We start from the raw sequence: 17,213 nt of genomic DNA, 5'->3' as shown, positions 1-17,213 counted from the left end.
TGTCATGTAAAATATCCTTGAGTCTTGAATCTCATCTACGTCTGAAAAAAATCATGCTTAAAATCTCTACACCAACGCTGTACTATGTTGTGGCAGACTTGTTGTTAGTGGGTTCGTATGCCAGCTGAGCAAGAAGCCTCTTCCATATAATTGTTCTTCTGTTAGATTAATGGGAGAAAACAGGTGATGAAAATCTCAATAAATCTGAACTATGCAAAGTCTTTGAGATGCACTTAAAAGGAACTTGCCTGTGAATTTAGCTAAATGCTCTCAAAGTGGTTTTATTTTAGTGTGTTGAACATAGAATACATGTGATGGGGGTACTTTTGTGTTCAATAAACTGAACTTTAAAATTAAGAATTAGAGTATGTCCAGATACTTTTTGCCTGGGACCAGTAGATCTATCGTTTTTTATACTTGAAATCTATGTAAAGGGAAATTACGAAATGTGTGCTGGCAGTTGTTGAATTACTCTAAAATATTAGAAGGGAAAGGAAGATGCCACCAATGTGCTTTTGCTTCGTCAGTGTATGGGATGTAGCAACCTCTGATAGTCATGATAGTTGTACATTAGAGAAACGTCCTTATTCTGTTGTTTCTGGTTTGAAAGAGAGATAATGGCCTGAATTCAATTGCTCCTCCTAACTGGAGTAGACACAGTGAATCCGTGGGAACTTGGTAGGTCCCCATTTCTCTAAGTTACATTGCTTCAATGTGCCTGCTCTGGGGCGTACTAGCAGTCGGACTGGTGATCTGACCTGTTTCTGTAATAGCCAGAGGTGCAGCATGAGATACTGCTAGATCCAGAATTCCGCCCACTGAGAAGCTGAGCTCCAAAAGCGTTGACTTCCTTTCAGAACTGCTGCGGATTGCACAGTTCTTTTGTGATTCTCTCCCACAATGCCAGTGTGGACGGTGTGAGAAATGCACAACCAAGACATGATCGCAGTGGCACCCTCCTTGTTCCTTAGCAACTGGTATTTAGTGGCAAACCGAATCTGACACTGAGGGTAATTAATACAGGGTCATCATGACTAATAGCCATTGATAGGATTACTCCTAGGTTGATTAGCTTGAATCTAGGACTGTCTGTAGAATCTAGAAATGGATCTTGAAAATCCACTTCCAAGAGGCTTGCCTGAGGTTATCTAGGGAGTCCTAGGCATTGGTGAAATTTGAACTCAAGACTTTTGCATTCAGGGCGCATAGACTAACAAGGCTATTTCTTTATTAACACACACACACCAAATTTACTGCAATACAGGAATCCAAGGTAATGTCACTACCATCTTCTGGACCCTGTCATACTTAGTGCCAGGGTAACTAAAAGGACCCTTCACTACTATGGCACTCTGGAAACCTGAAGGCATAACATGTTAGTCTTCCATTCAAACAAAAGGGGTTTCAAGTGATTCTCTTTGAACTATTTCAGCCATCTCAGACTAGGCCTTGCTCTCTAGAGGTCAAGATGGAGATCACTGACTCGTTGACAGACAGATACAGGGAGTCTGTGAACCACTAACTCTCTTCCCTGCCTAGCTGAATTCTTAGCCCTTGGTCTGCTCTTCTGCTTTCTGTAGGGTGACTATAGGAAAAGGAAGAACAGGGCTTCTGTGACAATTGTAGAGGAAAAGGAATTTCAGCAGGTGTCATTTGTATGCATGGAGTACTTGGTGGAATTCCCTTGTCATCAAACAGTTCAACCTGCAGGAGCTCTGCCCTCTTTTGTATCTGGTCACTCTAGTATAGCTCCTGCAGCTTTCACTGTTGAGATAAAAAGGAAATTCCCTTTTCTCTAAAACTGTTGAAGATACAGGAGCCCTGGCCTCCTTTCCATATGGTCACCCTACCTTCTGCTATGACACCGTCTTTCATCACCATATCCCACTTTGAATATTCCCCTTGAGCCCACCTCACAAATCCCAGGTTACCATGGGAACAACAATTAACAGTTTTACATCATTGCAAGTGTGTGGCCTATTCCTTACCGGACTTTGGGACGGTAAGGACTTCAGCTGCGTGACTCTCCAGCATTTGGAAACTTTCCAGAGTCGTGGCCTTTTCAGCATCATGGCAGGTAAGAAATTTTTTCTTAGATGTGGAGGATGGAATGAGGAATAATGTCAGAAAGAATTTCGGTCTGTTGGTTTTATAAACTTTTTTAGATATAAGTGATCAGAATGGCAGTAAACCCACGTATCCGAAAAGGCAGTCTCATTTCTATCTTGATGAGAGGAAAATTTGATGTTGCTATAGTACTGATCCAGGTTAAAAAGTCAATGAAACTATGTGGATTTGCAAAAATTAAAAAAAAATAGCGTCTATGTATCGTTTATAGAATAGCATTTCCTTATAGAAGGGGTTTTGAGCCATGCTTAAATTGGCCACACTCGGGGCAAAAGGGCTTCCCATGGCAACGCCTCGAATCTGCAGGAATGTTTTTTCATCAAACCTAAAATAGTTTTTTTCTAATATGATCTCAGTAAGTTCTAATAGGACATAGGTAGGTGGAGAAAGATTATCCCGTTTATTGAGATACCATTCAACAGCATTGTGTGCCTCAATACAGGGGATAGTATTGAGGGAATTGACGTCCAAAGTTGCCGTAAAGGCATCGGGCGGAATACATTTCCCCTCTATTTTATGGATGAAAGCAGAGGTCTCCTTTAAATATGAAGGCATTTGAGCCACAAAGGGGTGCAAGAAATGGTCAACGTATTGGGAGAAGCAGGGCTGGTGCTACCATTAGGCCCACTAGGCAGCCGCCTAGGGCGCAGACCTCAGAGGGCCGCAGTACTGCCCTTTAAGGGTCACTGTTTTATACAAATTAGCTGTTTTAAGAAAAAACAGAATAAGTTCAAGTTTTGTGCTTTTTATTTTTCCTACAAAACATCTGTTCTTAAAAATCAAAGTTGGCCATTTGCGGGGGGGGGGGGGGAGTGCAAGTAGCTCGCCTTGCCTAGGGCGCAAAGTAGTCTGGCACCAGCTATAGATTGTATGTGTAGTGTAGGATGAATTTCACACAGAACGCTTGCATAAACTGATGTGTCTTCTTCCCAGCAGAATCCAGAGAGGATTTTAGACTGCCCCGGATCCCTCAGGAGAGAGGAATGTACAACACAGGAGAAAGACCTCTGCCAAGGCCACGGCCTGATGCGTGGTCGTACCGCAGAAGTCTAGCTGCAGAGAAACCATGGCCAATTTATCAGGCGAGAAAAGTGCCGTCCAGACTGCCGAAGTTGGTGGAGGCCTCCTTGCCGAGGCCCCAGAACGAAAGAAAGAACAATTGCTTCCTTCGGGGAGTGCCAGTAGAGAAGCCTGTGCCGCCGCCGCCAACAATGGTACAGAAGCCGGTGCCGCCTCGTGTGCGGACCCCGGAAATCAGCACCTTGTGGGTCAACCCACAATACATCTCTACTCTGAAGCCGGTGACACCCCCAACGCAGAGCCTAGGAGCAACTTTGCCGAAGAAGCCACACCGGGCATCTCTCCGAAAGTCGATGGCGACCTGCGTTGAAAAGGCCGCTCCGGCAAAACTGGGAGAGACGCCTTGGCAAAAGACCGATGGACCCAACCCACCACCTTCCAATTCGTCCAGGCCAATGCGGCTTTACTATCCAAAGCCACCGCACAGGTCAGTGACGAGACTACGACGTTTGTAAGGATTCGCCAGGATTCCTATTGATAAATCAGGGTTAGGGGGAAGGGGTTGTTGCAAACCATTTTGCCCATTTTGCTCATACCTTTACATTCGCTTTCAAAAATGGGTTTTTAATGGTTTGTACATGTTTTTTCAGTGTTGGAAGAAAGGGGCTCGCCCTGATCATAGGGATGCAGGGGGCGCTTTCAATTGACACCCACGGGATTGCGGTCTTGTGCCTAATTATTTTGAGTAGTTGCCTCAATTGAAAGGCATCATGGTACAGCCTAAGATTTGGGACACCCAACCCCCCTAGTTTAGTTGGCTGGAAGAGAGTGGCTTGATTGACACGGATGCGCTTGCCCCCTCCACTGAACGTGGCTAGAGCTTGTTGCCAATGTTTGAACTCATTTCCAGGAATCTCTACTGGCAAGGTATGAAACAGAGAAGACGGTTTAGGCAACAAAGTCCATTTCAGGGCCGTATTCCTCCCTAGTCAAGATAATTGAAGTTTCTTCCACAGAATCACTTGAAAACCCTTTTGTTTGAATGGAAGACTAACATGTTATGCCTTCATTTTTCCAGAGAGCCATAGGCCGCATTCCATCCGGCTTGGGTCCATCGGTCAGCCCTGGCTTTGCCACGGCCTTTTCCACGCAGGCCGCCATCGATGTCGGAAGAGATGTCAGGCGTGGCTTCGGCGGCGAAGTTGTCACTAGGCTCTGCAGACGGGGAGGCACCGGCTTCGGGGTAGACGTGTGGGGTGGCTCTGGCCACCTGGTGATATCTGGGCTCCGCACAGGAGGCGGCAACTGCTTCTGTACCGTTGTTGGAGGCGGCACAGGCTTCTCTACTGGCATTTGCCAAGGGCCCTGTACTGGCTTCGGCCAAGGGATCTTTCTTTCAATCACGGGCCTTGGAAGGAGGCCTCCACCACCTTCGGCAGGCTGGTCGGCACTTGTTTCGGCTGAGGAATTGGCATGGCAGCTAGACGAATTTGGGGAGCGTCCACAGTTCGGGACGTGGCCTAGGCAGAGGTCTTGTTTCATCCACTATGTACACTCCACTCTCCTGAGGGATCCGGGACATTCTCCAATCCTCTCTGGATTCTGCTGGGAAGAAGACACACAAGTTTTTGTCACCATTCTGTGTGTACAACAGAATGTTTTTAGATGTTTATGATTTCATATTTTTTGTTCTCTAGTTTCAAATCTGTTGTTGAAAATCTTTCATACTAATAAATCAATACATATTATTGTGATGGTTGTCTCTGCTGCATCTTCTGTTCGGTAGTACCCCTCCCCCTGCAAGACAGGTGATAGCCCACTTGCGCAAAAACCAAAATACCAGGCGGACATGGAGTCTGAGCACACAGAACAAAAGCCACGTCCCCTGGGGGAAAGGAAAGATTTGGGCACGATGGGTCCTTTTGTTGTGCACTAGACCAAGGCCAGATGCTTTGAAAACAGCTGCTGGAGTGCTGCTCAATGCCCAAATGAGCTGGTCTGGGTAGGAGTTTACAGAGGTTGTGCTGACATAAGAGATTCCTACGTTAACAGGGCTCTAATCGTGGAATGTGAAGGAGGGGCCCTAACAGCACTGCATCGTACACCTGGAGAGTCGGGGCTTCCCCTTCTTCAACAGATCAGCTAAGGTTTTGCTGTAACATTTGCCAGCTATGACTCTGCAGAAAACAGGATAAACCGTAGTGCGGGGGAGAGGGCAGAGGGAGGAGGAATTTTCAAGAAGGAGGACTCAGATGCTGTTTGCGCAAGGTCCAGCTTTCGTTGTTAATCACAGCGTGTGCTTCTCTGCACAAAGGCCAACATTTCAAGCCCCTTTGACCCTTTGCAGGTTCAGAGTGTATCCTTGGCCAGCTGCTAGCTTTTGCGGAGGGTCAGGCTGAGAAACAAGCAAGCGATGGTGAGCCACTTCCTAAAGCCGACACTCCAAAGCGACCTGCAAAATAAGCAGCTTCTTTTGACAGAGGCTCCACATTTTCCACTTGCATCGGATGACATGGACAGAGCCCACGAAAGCTGAGGCCAGAACAAAGGTGCTAATCTTGAAGGTGCCACAAGACTCTTGGTTGTTTTCCCTTTCCCCACGTCTCTTTTGCTTCCAGTTGCCAGTGGGGGTGGGGGTGGCGGGGAGGTGGACGGAGGGCAGGCAGCACCCTGCAGGGCCTCCAATTGGTCCTGGAAGCCTCCAGTTGCTAGCCCAAATGGTACCTTGTGGGACTAGAGCACATCTTTCATCACCTGTCCCTGTTCTCCTTAGCAAAACTGTGGTGGAGACTGTTGGTGGGGGTGTATGTGTGTTCAGAGAATACCGGCAAACACACATGAGAAAAAAATATGCTTCCTTGAACAAGGAGTTAATGAACCTAGAAGAGCCTCTATTCCCTGGTTTTATTCTCACAATTGGTAACGCATTATGAAAAAGGAGGACAGGGCGACTGTATCCTTAAGGGAATTTCAGCAGGTGTCATTTCTATGCATACAGCACCTGGAGAAATACGACACCTGCTGAGATTCCCTTTTCTAGACGACGGTTAAAGATACAGGAGCCCTGTCCTCCTTTCCATATCGCCACCTTAACATTGGAAAGGGGAAGGGCTCCTTCTTTTTCCCCCTCCCCCACCCGCTTAACTACTTTTCATTTGTATGACAGGATGGTTTAAACCCAGGGCTGCTAAACTTCTTTCAGGCCGAAGGTCAAATTTCATTTCGGAGAAATTCTCTGGGGCCACTTTCCAGTGGTGCGCAGGGGTGAAGGCAAAAGGTGTGGTGCTCCCAAAAATACTAAAAATACCAGCATATTTTAGTTTAAGGTTCTTATTGCCAGTCAGGAAGCCTCGAGAGAAGCTTTTCAATCTTTTAAAATGGGGGGGGGGGGAACTGCACAAAAGCTAGAAAACCCAAGATTGGTGCTTGAGTGGGGCCAGGGAAAGGGTGTGGGACCATCTGAATAATCCCAGGTCTGAGGTTCCCCACCCCTGGTTTAAACACCATAAGGACTAACTAATTGATCATAGCAAAGGTCTTCCGCCATTTTAAGTTTGCTATAAACAGACTAATGCGGCTACTCCTCTGGAATTAGTCACCAGGGTGGAGGAAAGGTTACAGTGGCAGAGGTATGATCCCGTCAGCAGGTAGAGCAGGGCTGGTTGCTTCAGGTGGCAGCTTTTGATTGCCATTAAAGGGGGTGGGGGTGGGGGAGAGGCAGATACATCTGAGCCATAGGGCACAATCCACTGGGCAGGTCTCCTGCACATGCATGCTTGAAATTAACAGGAGCTGTGCAACAACGTTCCCTATTCTGCAGCTATGGGGATGATAATAATAATAATAATAATAATAATAATAATAATAATAATAATAATAATAATAAATTTATTTATTTATTACTCGCCTCTCCAGATTCCAGCTGGACATCAGGAAAAACTTCCTGACTGTTAGAGCAGTATGACAATGGAGCTCTCCCACCCTAGAGGCCTTCAAGAGGCAGCTGGTCAGCCACCTGTCCGGCATGCTTTAAAGTGGATTCCTGCATTGAGCAGGGGGTTGGACTTGATGGCCTTATAGGCCCCTCCAATTCTACTATTCTATGATTCTATGGGAACAGCATGTGGAAACTATGGGCCGTCTAGAAACAAAGGATGGGGGTGATGCCACCTATGTTCCCCCTAAGTGGTACCCCAGTGTGTTTATTGGGATGCACGTTCCTTTTCCCCATTGCCTGCTAGGAACCTGGCTCAGAACAGAGAACGGAGGAGCTGTCCCAAGGTTTACGTCACTGATACAAGAGTTTGGCTTACGTCAAGGAGGGCCTCACATGCTCTTCCCAAGGCCATGTCTTTTAGTTCTGGATTCTTTGCATTCCCAGAGCGCCTCTAGTTCAACATCCCGTCTTCCCCCTCCATACTGTCACTCACGTCATTGCCATTTTAGTACCTTTGTCCAAGAGTGAATGAGAATTTATTTATTTATTTATTTATTACATTTCTATACCGCCCAATAGCCGGAGCTCTCTGGGCGGTTCACAAAAATTAAAATCATAGTAAGACAACCAACAGGTTAAAAGCACAAATACACAATACAATATAAAAAGCACAACCAGAATAAAAACCACGCAGCAAAGTTGATAGAAGATTAAAATACAGAGTTAGAACAGTAACATTTAAATGTAGGTTAAAATTAAATTTTAATAGCAACCCTGTTCATTTTTTAAAAGTTTCTTTAAGTAGGATGAACAATTGTCAGCCACTGTTACAAAATATACGTCATGCCAATTATAGTAAACAAGTTGGAAAGGAAGGTCTATGGGTCTAAAATGCATTATTGAATGGGAACATCGCCTCCAAATCATCCCCCCAACTCACAGAAAACTCCAGCCACCCCCACTACAAATATGCACACGCATTCATTCAATCAAACAACCAGGCATCCCATTCAGACATCAATACGCTCACACTGCCAGCACACGTGTGTGTGCACACACACACACACACACACACACACACACGCACACACACTCAGCATCACTCACTCCAAACACACGCATGCACACACGCGTTCACTCAGAGCCCCCATGCACCCCATGCACCCCCAACTTCTCTCTCTCACACAAAGAAACCTCAGACTGACCTCCTCCTCTATCTCCTCCTCGTCCTGCATTGCTGGGAATTCCTGCACGCAGCCCCCAACGCGAGATCTCGGCTGTTGGCTTGTTCTCGCAGAGTTCCCAGCCAGCTGCCGAGATCTCGCGTGAGTTCGGGCGAGATTCAAGAGGGCCACCGCCACTCGCCGGGGAAATTTAGGCCCGGTAAGTTGGGGTTGGGGTTGCTGCGGGCCCAGGAACCCCAACCCCGGTATTTTGGGCCCTAAGTCCGGTTCCTCCGGACCCCCAGCTCTCCCAGGAGGTTTCCGGGATTTTCCGGAGGGTCTGAGCAGCATAAGCCACACCCGAGTCAGAATCGCTTTCTCCTGACTAGCCATGACTCTAGAGGCTTTCAGACAGGAGAGGGATCTTTCTTCACCCTCCCTGGAGATGCTGGGGATTGAACCGGACACCTTCGGCATGCAAAGCAGGTGCTCCACCCCTGAGCCATGACCCTTCCACGCTGTGCTTCTGTCACAAGGCAAAGGTAGGCCCTGACTCTAAGGTGGCCACTTTCACATCCCCCCCAAAAGAAGAAGACATGCGTCACACACACAGAGAAGACACCAATTTGCGTGACGTTTGCCTATGCTAATTTATGCCTAAAGAGACATTCTAACTCTATTTCAAATAGAAATTCAACCCATCTTATAGTGAGGAAAACAGTGACCAGGTGAGCTAGGTGCCGGTCGGTTTGCAGTTCAGGTGCTAACTGTGGATGGGCAACTTTAAAACCCATCTTCTGCTCGCCCTTCTTGGAGTTCTTTATCTTGAAATTGGACTTGGGCCAGATCTACATAGAGTGACCATATGGAAAGGAGGACCATGCATGCAGCACCTGGTGAAATTCCCTCTTCATCACAGCAGTTAAAGCTGTAGGAGTATAGCTAGAGTGACCAGATACAAAAGAGGGCAGGGATCGTGCAGTTTTAACTAGATCTACACCAAGCAGGATTATAAACCGTTATAAAGCAGTAGTGTAGATCCTGCCCTGGTCTGGATAACCTTTCAAAGAGAGGGCTGTCCTCTGATAGCCCTTCAAATAAAGTCTTCTGTGAGGTAGGATACTGGACCACCCTGAGCTTGATTACTGATGAATATGTGCTGATGTAGCCCTCGCCATCTTTGCCTACACAAAGGGACGTTGGAGAAATTTGCAATGGATTCAAATGAGTTCAGATTTCTATGAATCTAGCCTGTGGATTCTGCAGCACACTGGCTTTTTCCGAGTTGCGCAGAATCTGTAGACTTATATACTATTTTTTAAAGAAAACTTTTGGGAAGGATTTGCACAAATGATGCGCACCCACACTAATGTGCCTTAATTCTGATGGGCACTTGGGCAAGTGGAACAAAATCCCTAAAAATAATCCAATTCCAGGAACAAGGAGATGACGGGATACAAGATGAGGCACACAGACGGTATAGATTTAACAAATCTGTACATCCCTATCTATACAATAGGCAAAGCACGGAAACTCTGAAACGCTGTGTCTCTTTCAGGTAGGTGTCTGAAGAGTGGATCCCTGGCAGAGGTGAGCATGAGGATCGTTCCAGAGGGTTTACTGCCTTACTGTCTTCTTGTTTGCAGCGCAGCAATTAAAAGCTGGATCTCAGAGAGAGAGAGGGAGAGAGAGAGAGAGAGGAAATGGCTGTAGGTAGACATAGCATAGTTAAAAACTAACACAGAGCCTTTTGTGGCACCTTAAAGACTTAACACATTTATTATGACAGCAGCGTTTGTGGAGGAGATGCATCTGATGGACTCCAGTCCATAAAAGCTTCTGCCATAATGCATGAGTTAGCCCTGGACAGTGGCTCAACAGACAGTTGGGCAACAAGGGCAGTGTTCCTTATGGCACCGGTTCCATCCCTCATCTGTCTGGCGTGGAGCCTGCCAAGCCCAGGGATGAACAACCAGGAGCATCCGGGTCCCTGTTGCAGGTCTGAGGTGGGTCCCCTCCCTCATGGTCTATGTGGAACAGGGTATGGGATGGCTCCTGCATTTGTGCTACAGCAGCAGCTTGTGGAGGACAAAGGGAGACATGGTCAGAGAAAAGTGAGCGATAGTTGGCAATGAAGGCATATGGTCCCTGTACGTGAATGCAGAGACAAGACATCTGTTACCGTTCTAGGCAGAAAAGCGTTAGCACATTCCCCGATGTGTTTTGAGGCCAGGCTGTTTTGTGCAACGTGCTCCCTTTGTACGCAGAGTGCCTTTTCTCCATAGTTCCCCATCACAGGAGTTCCCCGTTGTGAGCTTTTAGGAGTGCATGGCATGAGACCAGGAGCCCTGTCTAGAGTGACCAAATACAGAAGAGGGAAGGGCTCCTGCAGCTTTAAGTGATGGGACGAAGAGGGGATTTCACCAGGTGCTGCCTGCATACCAATAACACCTGCTGAAATGCCCTTTCCTAGGCAACTGTTAAAGATACAGGAGCCCGGTCCTCCTGTCCATACGGTCACCCTAATCTTGCCAGTGTGGTGAGGCGCCTGTAAAATCCTAAAGCTCTTCTGCCTGCATAACTCCAGGCTACGATTGTACCCTTTATGTCAGTTTCTCCCTGTGTTTTATTGTGTGTGTTTTTATTGTGGTTTTTTGATCATACCTTTATTCTTATAAGATCACTTTGATATATTTTTAAGCCATTTTGGTTTTTACTTTATACTGCAGTTTTAAACTTTTAAATTGTATCTTACCGTGTTGTATTTTATGGCTTTAATTGTTGTGAATCGCCCAGAGAACTTTGGCTGTTGTGTGGTACAGAAATGCAATAAATCAATCAAAGCTGAAGCTGCCCTCCTCCAGTTTAATAAGAGGTGTGTGTGTGTGTGTGTGTGTGTGTCCCCAAATTGCTCTGTAGTTCAGCCAGAAAACAGCAGCTGTTCTAAGAATGGGTTACAAGTGCTCTTGATCTTTTCTTTTCTGTTGTGATGAGACCTTAGCATCCTTGGGTCACTGGTGAGACCTGGATTACAGGGTTCTACTATGGATTGGATTCCCCCCCAGTCAAATTTTTGGGCAGGTCAGGCTTTCTAGGAAGGCAGGAACAGGAGTAGAACAGCACCAGGAAAACAAACTTGTCTGTACATTGCTCCAACATGTAGCAAATTGTGACTGAGCTTTAAGTGGGGGGGGTTGGCTTCCTTTAGGCTGGGTAGCCCTGGCTCCAGATCGATGAAGGCCTTTTCTCTTTAAGGGGCATTGTGTGTTAGTAGCCTCAGGGTGTGATGATGTGCTGGGGTCTTCATGTCTGAAGCCCTCAGAGTTTGAGAACAGCAATGCAACCTCTTTTGAATGAGGAGGGCAGGCCCCTGGGCTCTTCCTGGAGAACTGGGTTCTGAGAAGGTGGAAACCTCACCATGCCTTTCTATGACCACGTCCTGTCTCTGAACGATTCACTCAGGAGCCTCTTCTTTTGCAGTTAGGATCCTCTGAGAATGAGGATTCCGGGTCTTAGTCTAGGACACCTTTGCATTTGGCAGCCATGAAGCATCCGGTTTGCCCACTGGCTCGATTGACTGCAACCAACTCAATTTGTGGTCCAGCAGCTGCGGTTGGCTCAATGGGTGTCATGGGATCAGAAGAGGCCCTGCCATGAGGCAAGTTGACCACAAAAAAGAAAGGAGAGAAAACCCTACTGTGAGAGCACAAAAGGAACCCAAAAGAAGGATCTCCACACTGTGGTCAGAATACGAAAGGAGAGTCAAAGGAAGGTTCTCTTGTGGTGTAAATGCCGCTGCAATCACATCTGTATTGTTGCCAATCATCTATTTTAGAGGAATAATCAAGGTGAGCATCACAAAGGGGTAACTAAGGATAACCCTATAATTAACACCCAAATACACATCCAAGTTGTAACATGCATATACAATAATACATAAATTTATTTATTTTATTTATTTATTTATTACATTTTTATACCGCCCAATAGCCGAAGCTCTCTGGGCGGTTCACAAAAATTAAAACCATAATAAAACAACCAACATGTTAAAAGCACAATTACAAAATACAGTATAAAAAGCACAACCAGGATAAAACCATGCAGCAAAGTTGACATAAGATTAAAATACAGAGCTAGAACAGTAAAATTTAAGTTAAAATTAAGTGTTAAAATACTGATAGAATAAAAAGGTCTTCAGCTGGCGATGAAAGCAGTACAGTGTAGGCGCCAGGCGGACCTCTCTGGGGAGCTCATTCCACAACCGGGGTGCCACAGCGGAGAAAGCCCTCCTTTTAGTAGCCACCTGCCTCACTTCCTTTGGCAGGGGCTCACGGAGAAGGGCCCCTGTAGATGATCTTAAGGTCCGGGCAGGTACATATGGGAGGAGGCGTTCCTTCAAATAACCTGGCCCCAAACCATTTAGGGCTTTAAATGTCAAAGTAGAATACGTCAATAGAACAAAAATCACACATTACATGTACCGATCTAATGCATGAATAACACACATAACATAATACAACAGAATGATGCATGTAAAGCCAGACAATAAAACAATATGTGGTTACTGAAGACGGAATCTGAAACGTTGTTAAATCTCCGGAATCTACGTTTTCCCATAGTATTTTCAGTCCACCAGGTTCTATCACAGTGATGTGTAATACTTTTACATGTAGCAGCTTACGAATCCACATTGATGATATACAGGTGTTTAAGAGTGAATAACCTGAATGTTGATACTTGGATTACCTTGTGGGTTTGGCTCAGAGGCGCTTCTATCGATGAACATACGATATATCCTTTTATTGTCTGGCATTATTCTGTCGTATTCTGTTATGTGTGTTATTCGTGCATGAGATCAGTACATGTAATGTGTGGTTTTTGTTCTGTTGACGTATTCTACTTTATGTATTATTGTATATGCATGTTACAACTTGGAAGTGTATTTGGGTGTTAAATATAGTGTTATCCTTAGTTACCCCTTTGTGATGCTCACCTTGATTATTCCCTTAAAATAGATGATTGGCAACAATACAGATGTGTTTGCAGTGGCATTTACACCACAAGAGAACCTTCCTTTGACTCTCCTTTCATATTCTGACCACAGTGTGGAGATCCTTCTTTTGTGTTCCTTATGAGGCAAGTTGAGGCAGCCAGTTTGGAAGGCATGTTTTGGGCTCGATGAAAGGGTGGCAGAGCAGGAGACGGACCCATCTAATTTACTGGGGTAGTACACTGAAAGGCCGTCCTGCTCAAGTTCTGCTGTTTAACCAGAGCTGTGCAAGAGTGGGGAAGACTTTGCCCTGGGATCGAAATGACTGAGGAGGAAGGTTCAGGCACCAAAATGACTTGGACCAGTCTTGGGCATGCTCTAAACACAGACAGGTGTTCTCAGATGATTTGGCTGGGGCCCCACTCCGTAGCGTACTCAGCACAGAGATCAATCTTGCCTGTGTGATCAGTTTTCACCTGGGCCTGTGTATAATTCCAAAGGAAAGGAAATGTATTCTGATTCAGAGATCGAGATTCTCAAGAATCCTGAAACGTCCGCTTTAAGGTTGATCTCTTTCTCCTCTTTGCTTATGACAGGACAGTGCCTACATGGTGAGGCAGAGCTCACGACATGGCTGGAACCAGCCCTTCCCGTTGGCTGTGTTTTACAAGAACCGCGTCTACAATATCCCCATCCGCTATGTGAGCAGCAGCTGTCAATACACGCTCGGCAAGGATGGCAAAGACCACGAGGAGGTGGGTGCCTGAGCCGTGGCTGGGTTCTGCGTCTTATGTGCTGTATTCTTTAAATTATGCTCTAATGGCAAAGCGGGTAAAGCATCCAAGTTGTACCCCTCCCCAAAAAGAGAATAATCTCAGGATGCTATAAATGACTGTCTTAATGAAAAGCCCAAAGCTTTATTGGGTTTTTCACCAGTAAGATCATTTACAGCGTCATAAGAAGAGCCCTGATGCTGGATCAGAACGAGGGTCCATCTAGCCCAGCACTCTGTTCACACAGTGGCTGACCAGCCATCGACCAGGGACCCACAAGCAAGAAATGGGTGCAATAGCACCCTCCAGCCCATGTTCCCCAGCAACCGGTATATATAGGCTTAAAAGGAAAGGAACCTCTCGTGCAAGCACTGAGTCATTGCTGACTCTTGGAGGGACACCAGCTTTCGCTGACGTTTTCTTGGCAGGCCTTATAGCGGGGTGGTTTGCCATTGCCTTCCCCGGCCATTATTACCTTTCCCCCAGCTAACTGGGTACTCATTTTACCGACCTCGGGAGGATGGAAGGCTGAGTCGACCCGAGCCGGCTGCCTGAAACCAGCTTCTGCTAGGATCGAACTCAGGCCGTGGGGAGAGATTCAGCTGCAGAAACTGCTGCTTTATAGGCTTTATATAGGCTTTATATAGGCTTACTGTCTCTAATACTAGGATTCTTCTCTCTTTTCTTTAAATTATGCACCATTTTATTTTAATCTTTGTAGTTGCAACCATAGAGTAACAGACCACCACCACCACCCAAAAAACCAAGGAGAAACACCCAAACATCTTAATAAAGATTAATCATGAACATTCCCCCTGACAGTGGAGGGGGGAAGGGTGGAGGCGGGGGGAGGGAAAAACACACACAAGAAGGATTTATATTTACATTTCAAACTTATACGTTCATAGAATCATAGAATAGCAGAGTTGGAAGGGGCCTACAAGGCCATGGAGTCCAACCCCCTGCTCCATGCAGGAATCCACCCTAAAGCATCCCTGACAGGTGGCTGTCCAGCTGCCTCCTGAAGGCCTCTAGGGTGGGAGAGCCCACAACCTCCCTAGGTAACTCTCTAGGTTCATATAACCAATCATATATACGTTACTATACTTAGTCTGTATATCTAAATAAGCATCCATACAACTTTCACAGCTATGCACAACAGGCAGGGATGAATTCTGTGCCCTGTATAAATTAGGCTTCTTGTTTCAGCAGGGCTTACAGAGGAGAATTTCCAACGGGCCTTAATTTCTAAGGAGGGGCAGGGGTGAAAATTAATTTTAATGGGCTTTTTTTGTCTTTTTTCCCTTCTTCCTTCCATCGTTTTTTTTTTTTTTTTTTTAAGTGTAACCCACCTAGGATTTTTTATTCAAGGGCAGTATGAATATATTTTAACTAAATAAGTACCTGCAATTTTACCTGACAGTGAAACCCTCCGTTCTTCAAGATTTTCCCTCTGACTTGCAACAGGTCTCTGTAGCTGCTCAGTGGTGAAGGATGTGCACTCTGCATTCTGCTCCAAGGAGCTGTCTTCACTTTTTAGGTTCCACTGTGATCTATGGCTTATTAATTGCCCCTTGAATAGCATCTCTCAATTGCCCCAATGTCAGTTTCTGTTCCCGTAGGTGAAGTTAATTTCAGGTTTCCTCTCTCTCCGTCTCTCCGCCCAGAGAACGTTGCTTATTGAGCAGTTCTATAGTAAAATCAATAAATAAATGCACATGCAAACTTTTTAACTGTGAAATGGCACTATTTAAAAATGAAAAGTATAAAATGTGTAACGAGAGAAAAACTCGAGCATAGAAAACAGATGTTGAAGTTGAAGTACAAATTTAAGACCTGTGATCTGGTGAATTGTGACCCATGGTTTAATTGTCTTGTGTAGTAGGCTGATGAGAATGCTTTCCTTAAAAAGAAACAAGCTCAATCTTATGAAATTTGGACAGAATGTTTGATGTCACGATGGCTCCAGTTCTCTTTTGATTTAAAATAATAATAACTCGAACACATTTAGTTGGCAGGGCGTGGACAAGGAAGCGTACGATGCAAGTCATCTCACTGAAGGTCCTGTGCTGGTTGGTGTCTGCATAGGAGACCACCTGCTAGTCCCATGCATGCTAGGGAGAGGGCCTTTTCAGTGGTGGCCCCCCAATTATGGAATGATCTCCCCGATGAGGCTCGCCTGGCGCCAACATTGTTATCTTTTCGGTGCCAGGTCAAGATCTTTTCCTTCACCTAGGCATTTATCAGCATTTAACAAGATATGCTAAGTTGTTTTTGATGGTTTTAAATTTTGTATACTTTTTAATGTTCACTCTTTTTAACATCTGTAAACCACCCAGAGAGCTTTGGCTATGGGGCGGTATATAAATGTAATAAATAAATAAATAAACAAATAAATAAATATGTTGAATTTGATGATGGGAGAAAGGTGGGGAATACTGCATTGCTGCATCTGGATTACTGCAATGCATTATCCATGGGGCTGCCTTTGAAAATGGTCCGGAAACTTCAGCTGGTCCAAAACAAGGCAGCAAGATTGTCAATGGGGACTGGCCAGTGAATTCAAAATATGCCACTACTTTTCCAGCTGCACTGGCTGCCTGTCCAGGTCCGGGCCCGATTCAAAATGCTGGGATAATTTAACACTCAAACCCCTAAACAGTTGGGACCAGGTTATCTGAAGGACCGCCTCCTCCCATATGTACCTGCCCGGACAATGAGATCATCTTCAGGGGTCCTTCTCTGTGAGCCCCTGCTGAAGGAAGCGAGGCGAGGCAGGTGGCTACCAGGAGGAGGGCCTTTTCTGCTGTGGCACCCCAGCAGTGGAATGAGCTCCCCAGAAAGGTTCACCTGGTGCCTATGTTGTACTCCTTTCAGCACAAGTGAAGACCTTTTTATTTTCCCAGTATTGTAGCATTTCACCATCCTAGTCTTTTAACTCTGCTGTTTTAAATCGTTATTTTGAATCCGTATTTTAAATCTCTGCATTGCAATTCGCTTTTATTCTGGTTGTACTTTTGTATTGTGGCTTTATATTGTGGTTTTAACCTTCCATATTAGGTTTTATGCTGTACCTTATGGTTTTAATTTTTGAGAACTGCCCAGAGAGTAGGGTGACCATATGAAAAGGAAGACAGGGCTCCTGTATCTTTAACAGTTATTATTTATTTATTTATTTATTTATCTCTATAGCAACATCAGTG

Source organism: Elgaria multicarinata, chromosome 12 (assembly GCF_023053635.1).
Source record: "Elgaria multicarinata webbii isolate HBS135686 ecotype San Diego chromosome 12, rElgMul1.1.pri, whole genome shotgun sequence".
In the NCBI taxonomy this organism is placed as follows: domain Eukaryota; kingdom Metazoa; phylum Chordata; class Lepidosauria; order Squamata; family Anguidae; genus Elgaria; species Elgaria multicarinata.
The sequence above is the reverse complement of the archived record's forward strand: the minus strand, read 5'-3'. Positions refer to the sequence as shown.